General features: G+C 36.4%; 1 non-coding gene across 1 annotated transcript; it reads left to right on the top strand.

Annotated features, from left to right (window-relative positions):
* The first annotated feature begins 1,662 nt into the window (after positions 1–1,662).
* TRNAS-AGA (transfer RNA serine (anticodon AGA)) lies at positions 1,663–1,744 on the top strand. The gene has a single exon. It is a non-coding gene; the product is annotated as a tRNA-Ser (tRNA).
* Positions 1,745–16,490: the final 14,746 nt, after the last annotated feature.

Raw genomic sequence — 16,490 nt, forward strand, 5'->3', positions numbered from 1 at the left:
GGAGATTTGAATTGGGAATCTTAGCATTATGAGGTGTTGATTCTGTTGATCCATGGGTTTCTCATGTTCTTATACCCAAGCATTATAAAAATCTAATACCAATAATCCTACATTTCTCTAATCCTCCGCAAGGGATGGGACTCATAAACTCGTAACATTGGTATTTGGAAAGAAGAGTTGGTCAGAATTTCTCCACAATAAGAGGCATTTGGCTAGCAAGTTGCGACTTAATGATCATTAAAGTAAAGCTTCGGAGGGAAACTAGAAAATGGTTTGGGAAGGCTTCGGGAGAAAGGGGGATATCCACATCTTTTGTCAGGTGACAATTTATAGATTCAAAATCACTAGAATCGATTTTTTTTTTAAAAGATGATTATACACCTTGCCAAGGCTATGGGATGGGGCTGAGCCTGATTGAATCTTGATCTTTCTTTGAAATAACATGGGTAGTCAGAACTTTTTTAGCACATGAACATGATTATTTTTTAGGTGTATAGTTCTTTCATTCCACATACACTAGCGATGACAAAACGAATACTTTAGTTGGAAGGGGCAAGATTAAAAAGACAAGATTGTAAGCAAAAATTATTTTGAAAAAAATTAATCAACATTTATACAAAATAAATCTACAATATTGATTACTTAATTTAACAAAACTAATAAATTTATAGCTCATAACAATCAACTCAAGAGATCAATCTAAACACAAAGTTTAAAATGTAATTTGATTACTCAAAATAAATCAATGTAAAATTGTGTAAAGTATAGCAATATACATAAAAAGTTGTATGCTTTAAAAAAATTGTGTAGAATTAAATTTTCTTTTTCAATCTTCAAATTTTTTAAAATTTGGATTTCTAGCAAAAGCTTAGTCTTGAAAATGTGAAAGAGTCAAGAGAAGAAGAGGAAAGGATTAATGGAGGGATAGAGGCATCAAGGATTTAGTGTTGTGAAATAAAACAACTGCAGTGTTTTTGTTTTCCTAAATTTAAATTTAAATTATAGAACCAATTGCTTTGAGTTTTAGATCAATTTGATTTAAACTTAAAAAGTGCCATGACATGAGAAACATGAGTATTAATTTACCTAAACAAAAATCAAGAAATATTATTTCTTTGGGGGGGGGGGGGGGGGGGGGGGGGGGAGGGGTGTGTAAGGAAATATAAATTTTTTTTTTCTCTAAAAATCCTACAATATATGAGTTTTGGGAGAGGTCTAAGGGTGCAATACCTCCCCTTGAGTGTGTTGGACTAACTCTTTAAATCGATAAGTACTAGTATTTTGTAACTTTGAAAGTGTTAGAACATGAATTGTATATAGTCAAAAAATTATATAAGTTTTTGTAAGACATTTTTTTATAGGCGGTAAAATCTGTAGATGACCGTTTTGTAAGAAACGGCACTTATAGTCCTTTTAGAATTTTCTTTTTATCTTTTGGTTTGTCTTCTTATAAGACAACTTTTACCATAAATTGCCATCCACATTTTTGTAAGAGCAATGAATTATAGATCTTTATATTTTCATAGTTTTCTGTGTGTTTGTAATTGGTATGGCTATCATTGTGCGCCATAACTCCCAAGTCCAAAACCAAAGGGTGAAAGCATAAGCTCAGTAATGTTTTACTGTTAAATATGAAAATGAGAGGTTAACATCAACGAACAAGTGGGCGTGCCGGAGTGGTTATCGGGCATGACTAGAAATCATGTGGGCTTTGCCCGCGCAGGTTCGAATCCTGCCGCCCACGTTTTACTGTTTTTGAGTCAAAATCATTTTGCAGTAACATGCATGCATCTTCCTCTGTGCCAGAGGTTTTTATATTGAAATCATTTGGCAGTTTATAAAAGCTTCGTTTGAGACTATTAACAAGTTTGTTTACCTGTACGCTTCTTCATATTTTCTGTACCTAAATTGGGTATATTACTGAATGTCATTTTGTTTCAATGACTAAACAGTATGCATCCATCATGTGTCTGCTTAAATAAAGCAATTTTTTCCACAAAGAAGACTGAGAACCCATCCATAAAGGAGAAAAATGTGTTGGTCATGGTGTTTTCAATCAGAGTATCAATATGTGGCAAGGGAAAACTATCCTTCAAGCTAGCTCGATTCAAGTTTTTATAATCAACACACATGCACACTTTCCCATCTTTCTTTGGCATGGGGAAAATATTTGCAACCTAATTAGAGTAGGCTATGGTGGTAAGAAAACCGACACTCAATTGCTTTTCTACTTCTTCTTTAATCTTTAGAATAATCTCAGATTTCATCCTTCAAAGGGGTTGCCCCACTAGAGGGCATTCGAACTTAACCGGAATCCTGTGAACAATAATCTCTGTATCTAATCCAAGCATATCTTGATAAGACCAAGTAAAGATTTCCTTGAATTCCTTCAGCAGAGCTACAAGGACGTCTTTCATGTCCTTAGGAATTTTACCCCAATCTTAACAGGTTTTTCCTATTCACCCTCCTCAGCCAGGTTTATCACCTTTGTCTCTTCTATATAAGGCTTGGACCCTTCACTCTCTCTACTCAAAGATTCCAAAATATCTCCAAGCAAACTCAAAATTTCTTCCAACCCTTCAATATCATGATCCAAATCTATTGTCTCATTCAAATGGTCCACATCCTTATTATGGCAAAGAGATGATGTACCCACTTGGGAATTAGAACATATCCTATATACCGGAACATATATAGAGAAACATAAGATAATTTGCACAGACATTCATAAGAAAGAAATAAAGAGAGATGCAAGAATTTTTTCTAAATAATACGCTGAATATTTTATTAATGCCTCCTTGGCAATAGAAACGTGAGATATCCTATAGAACTCATTTGGAGACACACCACAAAAAATAGCGTTAAGTGCTTTGCTATTTGCATTAGATGCCGCAAGGGTTGCCTTATCCCACGTGGATTTGGTAGCCTCTGGCCTAGTCAATATCGATCACATCCCAGATGGTTTTATCCATTGAACAGAAAAATGCCCTCATCTTGACTTTCCAAAAGGCATAGTTGCTACCATCAAAATATGGTGGTGCATTTAAAGATTAAGACCTGTCCATCTCAATACTGGGTCAAGGATCGCACTAAGGTGTTTAAACCACAAAGATTACACCTGCTCTGATACCATTTGAATGTTGAAATAGCGTGTAAAACACTATGAACATTTAGACCCCTAATTACAAATTACCAATTCAAGCTTATTATCAAACAATAAATGTGCAGAAATAACAGAATCGATAAACAATCTAAACCAATTAAAATCCTATCCACAGTAGAAATTAAATGGCAAAAATTAAGGGAAGAGAGATGTAAATACAAGGATAACACAGCGATATGTTATCGAAGAGGAAACCAAAGCCTTTCGCGTAAAACCTCTCTGCCGCCCTCCAAGCGGTCAATAATCTACTAGAAAATGTAGTTGGGATACATGAACATCAATAGAACTTTCAAGCCTAATCTACCAAATGTACCTAGCTCTCCAAGTTTCTTGCTCCAATGAGGTTACACCGAACCTTTTTCTTTTCTAGCTTACCAGATTCCGCTATAGCCCATAGCATCAATCAATAACCATTGGTCCCTTCCTAACTGCTTCCTAAAGCACCAAAAAGCCTTCTCACATATGTGGATATGGTGAGAAAAGGATTTGGGTAAAAACCTTTCAAGGATGTAACAAGGGAGAGGGTGAGAGTAGAGGAATTTAAAGAGTCTCTATGAAAAGATCGTGGGTATAAAGGGTATTTATACTAGGGTGAGAAAGGAATGCGAAGAGTCAGTTTTTCCAAAACAGAGCTGGTTGGCAACTTGGCCTCACGACCTGACTGAGTTGTGAGTTCAAACCGCGAGCTAACTGAATGGCCAGTCTAGACTTTTTGTCCTGTAGTGCAACAGCTGGCATGACGGTTTAGCTTCTCTGCATGCTTTACTTATATGCATCATCTGGTGGTTTCTCAGTCGCAAGCCACCCGCGAGATCCAGTCGTGAGTCCCTGCTTCACTGCACATTCTTGAGCATTTCTTCATACTCTCTCACACACTACCTTTACATGATTCCCATCTAAATACAAGGTTTCTAAGTGTTGAATTACGAGCAAATTGGCATGGAATAAAGCCAATAAGATGGTTAATTAAATTCAACCTTACAATCTCCCCCTTTGGCTATTCCATGACAAAACCCTACAACAAACTCTAGACTTAACGCGTGAGTTGGGAACAGTTAAACAAAATTCACTCACACCTAACTCTAGAATCTATGAAGCTCTTGAACTATAAGAACAAGTATCTCCTGAAACACAACAACACAATATGATCATTGTATGCAGAAAACTTGTAATGCATATGGAGCAAGCACAATGTGATCAAGCAAAATGGAAATAAGTAATAAGCCATGGCTTGACCAAAAATGAACAATCACTATAAAAAGTGACCACAATGCTCATTCACACATGGAATGAACATCTGGACATGCAAGTTAATAAACTCAATTGCAAAGTATCATTTGCATGTCTAATACTCAACCAATGCATAAACACGAGGTAAATGCATCAAGGATAAAAATCCAACAAGGGCACAAGAGTGATATACTTAAAGAAAATGCATGACATTTAACAACAAGTCCAAAAGCTACAAAGCATGGGTACAAAGACCTTAAAAGCTTAAAAAAGCAAAAGGTACAAAAGCATAAAGTAAAACTGAATAACATAACATAAACACTAAAATATGCTAATATGAAGCAAAATATTAAACATAGGCCTACTTGCTAAAATCTCCTTCGAGGAGGAGCACCATCACAAATGTAGGTATAAAAGCCCGCCTCGCAAAGGCCTGGGAAATGACGCTATGAGCTAGGCAATGGACCAAATTTCCAAATCACCCTTCACGCGCAGGATTGAAGGGATAAGACTTCCTCGGCAATTCAATCAGCCAACGTTCACCATCTATAATGGTCGAACAGATCCTGTGGAGCATGTGAGCCATTTCAACCAAAGAATGGCTGTCCATTCCAAGGATGAACCCTTGATGTGCAAGGTGTTCCCCTCCAGTCTAGGACCTGTGGCAATGAGATGATTCGATGGCTAAAGGGCGGGTTCCATAGGTTTCTTTGAAGAGCTCACCCAAGCATTTGGCTCTCATTTTATCACTTATAGTAGGGTTCCTCGACCCTTGGATTCCCTACTGTCTTTATCCATGTAAGAAGGGGAGACCCTAAACACGCACTCGGACAGACACTAGGAGATGTACAATGAGTTCGACAGTGACTTTGATGACATGGCCATCAGTACTTTCAAGGTTAGCCTTCCAATCGAGCACAATTTAAGGAAATCTTTAACAAGAAAGCCTGTTACCAGCATGGGCCAAATCATGGACTAGATTGACAAGTATAAGAGAGTTGAGGAAGACTTGCAGCAAGGGAAAGGAAAAGATAAGGTTATCCCTCAAGAGATAAGGGATGTTAGGTCAGAATGATACAACAACAACCAATCTCGGAAGGACTTTGCTAGGCAGTCAGGGTTTGCCAATACTCAGGCAGTTAATGCAATGTTCCAGGAACTGGTACATCAAGTTCTGGAGAAGATTAAGAATGAACCATTCTTCAAATGGCCAAATAAAATGGCAGGAAACCCCATGAGGCGTAATTAGAACCTCTATTGCCAATATCACCAGGACCAGGGGCATACTACTGAGGACTGTAGAAATTTGTGAGACCATTTGGACTAGCTGGTCTAAGAAGGAAAGTTGAAGCAACTCTTACATCATTCCAGTGGCCAGGGGAGCCAAACTGGCATGGAACCTTGGAGAAATTCTTCTCCAAAACCTCCTTTGGACATGATAAATGTCATCTTTACCGTTCTAGGGAGGACCGATTCTAGCCCTTCCAGAGTGATGTTTGTGGCTCGGCTATCCATCGAGGACACCAGTTCGGAGCCGAAGAGGGCTAAAGTGAACATCCAACCAGCATTGAGCTTTTCGAATGAGGATAAGGTTTGAACCATACAGCCCTACGATGAGGCTTTGGTGGTCATGCTTAGGATTGAGGGATATGATGTGAAGAGGGCGATGGTGGACCAAGGCAGTGGTGCTAAGATTATGTACCTCAACTTATACAGGGGCTAAATTTGAGACCCAAGGACTTAACAGCCTATGATTCTCCTTTGGTGATTTTTGATGGGAAGGTTGTCATTCTGATGGGCCAGATTAGACTACCCGTACAACCTGGTTCCAAAGTGGTGGAGGTGGACTTCATCGTGATGGACACTTATTCCCTCTACACGGCCATTGTGGCTAGGCCCTGGCTCCATACCCTAGGAGCTGTCTCTCTTACTCTGCACCAGAAGGTGAAATATTTGTTGAGCAGCCAAATTAAAGAGATTGTTGGGAGTTAATCCACAGCTAGGCAGTGCCTGGTGGTCACAATCTTACATCAGCCTAAAGTTGAGTCCTCGGCATTTGCTGAAAGGGGCTTATAGTAATTAAGAGCTCCAAACTTGCCTGTCAATGGATCAGACGATGAGGCAAAATGTGAAGACTTAGAAACGGTTGTGGTCGTTGATAATCCGGAGAAGTTTTTTCTAATCGAAGCTCAGCTGCCTCCTCCGAAGAAGGAAGAGCTGATAGAGTTTCTTAGGGGAAATGTTGACATGTTTGCATGGAGCGCTTACGAAGCCCCAAGGGTGGATCCAAGCTTCATCTGCCATCATTTAAATGTCAATTCATTTGTCATTCCCAAGAAGCAACCGCCTCGGCGATCGTCCAAGGATCACTCTGATGCTGTCAAAGATGAGGTGAAAAAGCTCAAGCAGGCAGGGGCTATCAAGGAGGTTTTCTACCCTAAGTGGATGGTCAATATTGTGGTGGTAAAGAAGAAGAGTGAGAAATGGCGAGTGTGTATGAACTTTATAGATCTAAATAAGGCTTGCCCAAAGGATCCCTTTCCTATGCCTAGGATAGACCAGCTGGTGGATACAACTGTAGGGCATCCTTGGATAAGATTCTTAGATGCCTTTCAAGGATACCACTAGAAACCACTAGCCCTGGGTGATCAGGAGAAAACAGCTTTTGTCACCCCTATTAGAAACTACCACTACAAAGTGATGCCCTTTGGTTTAAAAAATGCAGGGTCTGCCTATTAAAGGATGATGACTAGAATGTTTAAACCACAGTTGGGCAAGAGTATTGAGGTCTATATAGATGATAAGGTGGTAAAGAGTAAAGTGGTGTTCAAACACGTAGAAGACCTCGAGATCATTTTTGAATTTTGAGGAAACACAAACTGTGACTCAATGCTTCTAAATGTTCTTTTGGGGTCAGATCAGGGAAGTTTTTAAGGTACATGATTACTCATCGCGGAATTGAAGTTAACCCCAATCAGATTAAGGTAATTAACAGTTTAAAACCACCTTGGAATACTAAGGAAGTCCAAAAGCTGACTGGAATGACTACTTCCTTAAACCGGTTTATCTCTCGGTCAGCGGATAGATGCAGACCCTTCTTCCTGTTAATGAATAAGTGGGAGAGATTTGAGTGGATGGAGGAATATGCCATGGCTTTCAAGTAGTTTAAGGAATATCTCTCTCAACCACCTATCATGTCCAGTCCTGAGATGGACGAGGTCCTGTTTGTCTATATCACTATGGCCCCCCATGTTGTAAGCTTAGTATTGATACAAGTTGATGAAGGCATCCAAAGGCCAGTTTATTACGTAATCAAATCACTGTATGAGGCCGAGATCCGTTATCTACCCCTAGAGAAGGTCATTTTGGCAGTAGTGCACGCTACACATAAGCTCCCCTATTACTTCCAAGCACACACCGTTGTTGTCCTAACTCAGCTTCCACTTAGAGCTTTGCTCTGAAACGCTGATTACATGGGGAAGATTGCTAAATAGGGCACAATCCTAAGAGCTTTTGACATCAAATACATGCACCGTACCTCTGTTAAGGGCCAGGTCCTCGCAAATTTGGTGGCAAAGTTCGTCGAATCCCATTTCGAGAAAGAGATAGAAACACAACACATGGATAAAATTCTTGGTATTTTATTAAGATGTGATAAATGCCTTGAATCCGTGTATTATATATATATATATATATATATCCTTATTTATATGGTCTCATATGCATTCAAATTTTTATATGCTTTGGATGTCTTGGATCCATATATTAATGTGTGTTTCATATGTTGCAATTTATATGGAGAGGCCATGAGATCCAACCTTTGTATCTTTCTCCCACTAGATATTTTAAATTAAAGGTTTTTAAGATCAAAGAACCACAATAATGCCATAAACCTTGAAAACATAATCTAATCTCATTTAGGAATAAATTTCATAATCCTAGCATTAACAAGATAGCATATATATCTTCGTGCATCAATGTCTTTGCAATCCGCAATAGTAACAAAAATGATTCGTTTTAGGACCCCGTTGTGATCTTGGAAGTGATCTTCCTCTAACTTCAAATCTGGCTTCTAATTGATTACGGGACTTATTTAACACCTGTTGATCAGCCACATTCTTCTTCTTTTCAGCCTTAACTTTCTCAGGAATAGGCTCTTCTACAACCGTATCTTTGGCCTTCATAAACTTCGCTTCTTTGGTGACATTGGCTGATGAGCTGCTCCCTCCAGTATATCCCAGTCCAGACTTGTCTAAGGCATATTTTTGAGATGAAATAACATCATTTGGCTTCTTGGAGGAGACCCTTCCTATCTTGGCATGTGCTTGCACTACCTCTTGCTCAAGAAATCTCACTTTTGTGTAAGCTTCTGATAGCTCACCATTTAGTGTTTCAATCTTACACTTTGATTCCTTATATCTAACTAAGAGACTTCTTTAGTCCTCCTCGGCTTTCTTCATCTTCTTCACAACCGCCTTCGCCACCCTTGCATACTCTCCCGATTTCTCAAGGAATGAATTGTAGTTCTCTTGGAGACCAGCTGTGCTCTCATCTTCTTTAGCTTTTGATTCTTCAACAACTCCCATCGATTCTTCATCACTATGCTCCCCAAGCTCTTGTACAAGAAAATTCAAGTCTTCCGAGGACTCAACATGAGCAATGGTCATAAATGCGAAGTAGTTTCCTTTTCCGTCATAGCTATCCTCTAAATTAGAATGTGATGAATCCGAGTCACTTAGAGTGGTGGCATAGACCTTGCCCTTCGATTTCAAATAATTGGGACATTCTTTCTTGAAATGTCCATGTTCGTTGCACTCGAAGCACATGATTCCTTGCTGAGATTGGGATTCTCTACCATCTTTCCTTATGAATTCCCTTTTCTCCTTCCCGAAATTTTAAAATTTCCCTTTGTCACCAAATTTCCCACTATTCTTGAGTTTTAAGAACTTTCGAAAGTTTTTCACAAGGTACACCACATCTTTATCTACAACATCTTCATCCGAAGAGTCATGAGATACTACCCTCTCATCAATTGTCTTAAGAGCAAGAGATTTGCTCTTCTTTTGCATGGGCAGTGACAATTCATATGTCTGCAATGAACCAACCAACTCTTGAACTTTAATGTCATCAAGATCCTTACTTTCTTCAATAGCTGTTACTTAGGCACGGAAGCTTTCCGGTAGTGACCGAAGGATCTTCCTTACTATTTTAGAATCCTCCGTCTTTTCCCCCAAATTGAATTTGCCGACAACCACCTTGTTCAGCTTACTATAAAAAGAGTCAAAGGACTCATCCTCACTCATCCTGAGCTCCTCAAAGCGAGTGGTCAACATCTGTAATTTGATGTCTTTCACTTTCTTTGTTCCTTCATAAGTAGTCTCCAGAATCTCCCATGCTTCCTTAGCAATAGTGATATATGAAATCTTGTGAAATTTTTCTAGAAAGACGCCATAGAAAATAACATTCAAGGCTTTACTGTTAGCATTAGCCGCCGCAAGAGCTGCCTTATCCCAGTGGATTTGGCAGCCTCCGGCCTAGTCCAACCAACTTCAATAGCATCCCACACAACATCATCAATAGAACACAAAAATACTCTCATTCGGACTTTCTAAAATGCATAATTATTACCATTAAAAATTGGTGGCACATTTAGAGATTGAGACCTATTCATCTTAATACGGGGTCAGGAATTGCATTAAGGTGTTTAAATAATAACAAGTGCACCCGCTCTGATACTAATTGAAAGTTCGAATAGCGTTGAAAACACTATGAACGTTTAGACCCCCAATTAGAAATTACCAATTCAAGCTTATTATCAAATAATAAATGTGCGAAACATGAACATAAGCTAATGACAGAATTGATAAACAATCTAAACCAATATAAAATCACATCTACAGCTGAAATTAAATGGCAAAGATTAAGGGAAGAGAGATGCAAACACAAGGACAACACAACGATATGTTATCGAAGAAGAAACCGAAACCCTTGGCGTAAAACCTCTCCACCACCCTCCAAGCAGTTAATAATCCACTAGAAAATATAGTTGAGATACATGAACAGCAATAGATCCTCCAAGCCTAATCTACCCAGGTACCTAAGCCCTCCAAGCTTCTTACTCCAACGAGGTTGCGCCAAACCTTTTTCTTCTTTAGCTTACCGAATTCCACTATAGCCCATAGCATCAAACAATAACCATTGGTCCCTTCCAAACTGCTTCCCTAAGCACCAAAAGACCTTCTCATGGTCGTGGGTATGGTGAGAAAAGGATTTGGTCAAGAACCTCTCAAGGATGTATCAATGGAGAGGAAAAGAGTAGAGGAATTTGAAAAGTCTCTAAATGAAGATTGGGGATGAGTCAATCTTGTTTTTCTCTAGGGTTTCTCTCTCAAAATTCTCTCTAGAAACTCTCTACAATTCATGGGTTTAAAGGGTATTTATACTTGGGTGAAAAAGAAATACGAAGAGTCAGTTTTTTCCAAACAGAGCTGGTTGGCGGCTTGGCCTCATGACTTGACTAAGTCGCGAGTTCAAGCCACGAGATAACAAATCGGCCAGGTTGGACCTTTTGAGATACAGTGCACCAGCTGGAGTGACTATTCATCTTCTCACATGCTTCACACGTGTATTGCAGTTGGCAGCTTGCCAATCGCGAGTCACCTGTGAGTCCTAGCCGCGAATCCCTGCTTCTTTGCACAATCTTGAGCATTTCTTCACACTCTCTCACTCACTACCCTTACGTGAATTTCACCTAAATACAGAGTTTCTAAGTGCTGAAATACAAGCAAATTGGCATGGAATAAAGCCAACAAAATGGTTGATTAAATTCAACTTTACACTTTCCAATAAGCATAATTATTTCCATCAAAGTGGGGAGGAATAACTAGAGAGTATCTGTGTTCCATGACAACAGGGGTCAAGGATCAACTCAAAGATCAAAAGATCTACAAATAGAGAGCAACCCGCTCTGATACCACTTGTTTGTTTTTAGACCCCTTAAACAACAACAGGATTAACCTAGTTAATTAGCCAAGTGATTAACTTAGTCAAATTATGCAAATCTAGGTTATCACAATCAAACAATAATATCAAGTATATATCAACGAAAATATAAATAACACAAAGATATGATGACTCAGGAAACCACACCGATAAAAACCTGGGGAGGATTTAACATAACTATCCTCAACGTAAACTTGAATCCACTATAGAAAGAATTGAAGTTTTACAATAAGACTTAGACCACTAACATCTTATTGCTACCCACCAGTAAAAACTTACTGACACGACCACATGCAAACTTCGAGACCACGGACTCCTTCTTTCTTGGATTCTCCAGCAAGTACAAGCACTCCCGCTTGTGTATCTTTAAGTTCTTATGGCAGCAACTAAATGATCTTCAAGTTCTTAAACGAATCTCCTTCTTGATAATCCTAAGCTTGTGTGAAGGAAAGCTCCTCACAAATCTCACAAGAGATTCACACAAACAACAATATGAGCAACCTCTAAAACGTGGCTAGAGTTTGCCTTATATACCTAAGGCAAAAACATAAAAACCTAAACGTTTTAGGAGTTAGGGCTGAGTTGAAAATCTATAGAAAAAAAACCATACTGTGCGAAATTCGATTGATCGAGCCTAAGCTTCGATCAATCGAGCCTAGCCTAGATGCATAATAACTACTGCATGCTCAATTCCAACTTTACATAAAAGAACCAACTTTGAGCAAGTCTAAACAAGACTAAACAACTTGTTTTGATCATGGTTTGCCAACAGTACATATTAGAGTTCTAAATACATGAAATCCTAAGTTTTTAGAACCTAACAAGCTATACTAATATAATGTGTTGTCTACCTGTTATTTTAAAAATGAATATTTTTATAATAAAATGGTCAATCACATGATCATTTGGATAAGTAAAGTATTTATATGGGTGATTGTACCATTTTCAACGAGACGAGAAGATGAGTGTCTAACACATTCTTCCTATCAAAAATAAAAAGTGTCTAACACATTCTCTGTATATAACTTACCTTTCAAAGTTAACCTATGGAAAACATATTAGGTTTATCCATATAATTTTTGCATTATTTTATTTTATTGTAATTTGGAAATAAAGCCTTTTTAAAAAAATAAAAATTTAATTCGATAATTACAATAAAAGAGAGAGGATTTGAGTCATTGATATCTAAATTGGAAATACTAGGTATCAATATAGTTGCAAGACTCTTGGCTTGAAATGAAGCCATGTACTTTTGGTTTTTATCAGATTATATTTAAGATAAATGCCATGTAGTTTGAATTTATTATTTTAAGATATTTCATGTAATTTCATATATCCATTGTGTAAGGAAAGTGCTTATGAGTTGTCAAGCTATTTGTGAGAGTTGGTTATGTGCTTGGTTTTAAAAATTGGACCAAACCAACAAGTTTGACCAAACCATAAAGTGGTCTAGTAAAAACCATGAACCAAATCCATTTTTTGATTATTTGAATATTTTGATTTTTATTTTTGAAACAGTTTCAACATATAGTATTCACTTTTGATAATATCTCTTTATCATTAAACCAAAACACCAATTGATTTTTTTTGTAAGTGGAGATTGAACTCTAGATCTCTTATTCAACCATCAGAGATTTTACCAATTGAACTAATTAGAACCCACACTGTTTCTTATTTTTAAAACCATGGTCTTGTGCTCTAGAATCTTAATGAAGAAGATAAGGTTAAAAAATCTATATCTTAATGATGAAGATAGGGTTGGTTTATGCTACTTGAGATAGAACTTACTTACAAGTTTATCAAGCAGTATAAGGGAGCAATTTGTCTAATTCCAAGAGCACTCCTTTGGTGGTGAGCTCAATTACAAAATTGGGCTTTGAAGTTCAACTCATGTAGCAAAGAAAATAACCCACCTTGTATAGTGAAGTACTGTGGGTCAAAAGTCCAATAACTTATAAAGAAAAATAAATGGGCTAACATTTGTTTGGATCCAATATTTTATGTCCAATTCTAATATAAAAATTTTGCATGGACAAAGGTAGGGAAAAAAGCCCATAAGTACATCGCACTCTATAGAAACTTGAAACCTAGTGGCAAACGCTAAGAGTATCTTTGGTAACTATTTTTTTCATCTTATTTTCTGTTTCTAAAAACAATTTTCTATTTTTAAGACTAAAGAACTTGTTTGGCAACCCAAAATGGACTAAAAACAAAAACTGTTATCAAAACTCAATTTGTGAAGGAAACTAAAAACATGCAAAAAGCTGTTTTTAGTTTCTAATTTTCAAAAGTCAATAAAAACACGCATTTAATTAAATGAATACGTCTTATTTAATGAGTTTGCATTAGAGTTCAAGTCCTAGTGACAACATATTTTAGTATTTTTTTATTTTTTTCTTCAAAAAATTATCTTTTTAATTTCCACTAACCAAACATGTTTTTTATTTCAAAAATACTAGAAATTTTTTTTCTTTAAATTCCCAAAAACAAGTTTTTGAAAATTAAAAACAAAAATTGTTACCACATTCCATTTTCTATCCTCTCTATTTTCTCACCTACCAAGCAAGAGAAAATACTTTTCTCTTTCACTTTTCTTCTCCCATCTTTTCCATCTCTCCTAAAATCATTGAAATAAAAAATAGTCCATGGAGAGAAAAGAGGGAGAAAAATATGAAGGAGAAAAAAAAAATCATATTTTATCTCTTATTTATTTATTGATTTAAAAGTAATGTTAAAATTTGCTCATTTATGTAATAAAAATGAGTAAACTTAGCTTTGTTTAGTTGGAATAATAGAACATATTGGGAGGTCAGAAAAGATTGAGGATACAAAATGCTTTAGTTTTCCTCATATATGTTTGGTAGAGATGATGAAAAAGTGGGAAGGAAAATGTATATTACTATTATGCCCTTATTGGAATTTGAAACAATGAGATAGCAAGGGTTATTTTAAAATTTCATGTTCATGGCCATTTTTTCACGTATTTTCTTGCCTATTTAGAGAAAAAAAATGATAGGCCCAGGTGGAAAATCCTCCCATCTCACCATTTTCCCTCCCCTTTTTCTTTCCAACCAAACAGGGAAGAATCTCATTTTCATCTTCGTTTTCATCATTTCTTTCTCCATACTTTCCCTTTTCACCCCAATCAAATGTAACTTTGCAGACAATATCCTTTTTTTTTTTTGTGTCAATTAATTGTGGTATAAGGCTCTTTTGCATTAGGTACATTATTTTAGGTACAATACATTATATCCCCAATTAAAATCAAATATATAATTGTATTGACCAAGAAAATACAAATAGTGTTACATTCTCCAAGGAAAATTAAATACAATACAACTATGTGTTTAAATTTAATTTAGGAACTAAATGTACTATACAATATACATACAATAGTGTACCCCAATTTCACCCAATAAGAATATAATAGTAAATTGCTACAAATCTACTACTTTTGTGGTCCCATTTTCTTTATTATCAAAGGAAATATGCACCAAATTTCCAACTTTTCATTCCTCAATCCTTCCTTCCAAGCACGTAAGATAGAAAATTTGTCCAAATGATTGATAAAGTACCTTTTCCATTCACTTATTTTCCATGGTTCCATCTTTCCATTCTCCCTAAGAAAATTTGTCCACTGATTGATGCTTTTACTAAGCTCCGACCCCATTTTTCTATAAGGTGGCTCCTATTTTCCACAGAGTCAACTTGACCAAGACTTTCAGTAATCAGCGTAATGTAGAAGTTGTGATTATTTTTTTATCATTAATTGACAACAGATTAATAAAGGTTCTTTCTTAATATTGACTTACTAATCCTTACCTAGAATTCATTAATTATTGAAAAAATATATATAATCTTGTTCAGAGTGTCACAATGTTATATACACATACTTGGAATAGGATTATTATTATCCACTTTTCATTTTTTGGTTTGTTTAGTATCCTTATTGCCGAGTTCAAATTAATTTTCTTAAAAACACAAATAAAAGACGAAAAAAGTATTTTAAAAAATACTTAAAAGATAACCTAAGGAGAAACAAAACCAAGTTCACACAACTTCACTACTCTTGGAGGTTTCAATCGGATCAACTTGTAATTTTTTTTTTTTAATACTTTTGAATAAAGGACCTAGATTCGAATCCAGCCTACATTAAAAACCAATTGATATCTTTTTCAGATGGTAGAAAGTAATCATTATAGAGAGTTTTCATAAGTTCAAACAAATAACTACTCTTTGTTTGTGTAGTTAAAATGACAACCTGCACATCAAATGATCGCAAGAATCACATTGAGGGCCAGCTTGTGGAGAAATTATAAGATCCACATGGTGGACAAGTAATGTGATCTACCATTTCATTAAAAAACTTCCACCCATTTAAAATTATTAGTTAAAAAATTTTTTTGAACAGAAATTAATTACTGACTCAGTAATTTTAAACAAGTGGAACTTTTTTAGTGGAATGGTGGACTACATCACTTGTCTATCAGAAAACTCTATAATTACTCCAGCTTGTGAGAGAAGACATAGGTACGTGGCTATTGGACTATTGGAGAAGAAGAACTTGCGTGAGATTTTGAAAACAAAGAGAAGATGAAGACAACAACAAATGTTTCTTCTTTAAGGATGATAAGCATTACATCCTCCTTCATTGGGACTAACGACAAGTGTATTTATAGAGAAGAAATATATAATTTATTTTAATTTTTCCAATTTGGGACTTCTAACAGACAGTCTTATAGCTCAACACATCTCCTAATATTTTCAATAAGAGCAGTTCTGGTGCCACAACAAAAGGCACAACTTGTGCCACAACTCATCACATGATAGTGGGTCCATGTGAGAACACCTCTCCACCAACCACAACTTACCACATGGATGAGTTGTGGCACAAGTTGTGCCTTTTGTTGTGGCACCAGACTTTTTCTTTCAATAAAGACATCCACTTTCTCAAAAATTTTTTTTTTTTTTTTAGATTTTAAATTACTCTTTTATTTACTCACCAGTAAAGCGATTAATAAAAGTCTAGCAATGCTATTAAATAGATTTAGAAAAATAATGTAAAATTCTTAGCATAGCTAAGTATAGATTTTCT

This window comes from Quercus suber, unplaced genomic scaffold (assembly GCF_002906115.3).
Source record: "Quercus suber isolate HL8 unplaced genomic scaffold, Cork oak 2.0 scaffold_880, whole genome shotgun sequence".
NCBI lineage: Eukaryota > Viridiplantae > Streptophyta > Magnoliopsida > Fagales > Fagaceae > Quercus > Quercus suber.